This window comes from Elaeis guineensis, chromosome 3 (assembly GCF_000442705.2).
Source record: "Elaeis guineensis isolate ETL-2024a chromosome 3, EG11, whole genome shotgun sequence".
Classification (NCBI taxonomy): Eukaryota; Viridiplantae; Streptophyta; class Magnoliopsida; order Arecales; family Arecaceae; genus Elaeis; species Elaeis guineensis.
The window spans coordinates 64,474,928-64,475,995 of record NC_025995.2 but is presented as its reverse complement, the minus strand read 5'-3'; the positions used below and the strand labels follow the sequence as shown (position 1 = coordinate 64,475,995).

Sequence of the window (1,068 nt, the reverse complement as noted above, 5' to 3'; positions counted from 1 at the left end):
TGAATGCAGTGGCTAATTGACCGATTTGGATTTTTAACTTAGCTATGGACTGAGTGTAAGAGTGGAGGATCTGGATATTCATCTCTAGCCCTTTCAATGCTTATAGTACCTTCTCTTCAAAAGCTATGTTTTGGGCCATTAGAGAGGGTTTTGGAATATTTTGATATTGTTGATAAGGCATGTGTCTATAGTTTCCATTTGGGTAACTTGATCTTTGAACCGGAGCATTTACAGCTGTTTGAGGTGTTCATGGAAAATTTGGATGGTTTTCTCCAACCAGGATTGTAGGTATTGGAGAACAGATTGTGACCTGATCGATGAGTGGTCTGAGTTTGTGCTTGATGGGCTTGTTCCTGTACAAGCTTAGAAAATTGGGATGCAGCTGAACATTCACTCATCGTATGGGTGGGACTCGAACATAAGGCACAAACATCTTGAAGCTGTGAGGATAAAGCAAAGGTATGCCTAACTTTCAGTAGGCGGTCAATTTTCTGTGATAATTCATCTACTTTACTGTGGATATCTATGGAATTTCTTACTTCATAAATTCTGCATCTCTTTGATCTAAACATGGGACTATCTCTAGACTTGTAGTGCAAGGAGTTTTTGCTAAGGGTTTCAAATAGCTGCCAGACCTCATTCTTACTTTTGAGCATAAATATCCTACCGTATGAGGCATCAACCATCTATCGGTGGTTCTCTAATAGTCCATCATAGAAATATTGAACTAGTTGCTATTTAGATACTGTATAGTGTGGACATTTTCTGATGTGGTCCTTAATCCTTTCCAATGTTTCATGAAACATCTCCCCATCCATTTGAGAAAAATTAGTGATGGCTTTCCTAATTTGATTGGTTTTCTCAATGGAGAAGTATTTCTTGAGAAATTTTCTCTGAAGTTGATCTCAAGTTGAAATGGTTATTGAGTCTCAAGAGTTTAGCTAATATTTTGCTTTGTCCTTAAGGGAGAATGGAAATAATTTTAACCAAAGTGCATCGTCAAAGAAGTTTTGGATCTTGACCATAGAGCAGATCTCAAGAAATTTATTAAGATATTTGTAAGGGTCT

At 37.4% G+C, this 1,068-nt stretch overlaps 1 non-coding gene across 1 annotated transcript; it reads left to right on the top strand.

Annotated features, from left to right (window-relative positions):
- The first annotated feature begins 744 nt into the window (after nt 1-744).
- Nucleotides 745-850, top strand: LOC114913435 (small nucleolar RNA R71). The gene has a single exon (XR_003799438.1). It is a non-coding gene; the product is annotated as a small nucleolar RNA R71 (small nucleolar RNA).
- The last annotated feature ends 218 nt before the right edge of the window (nt 851-1,068 follow it).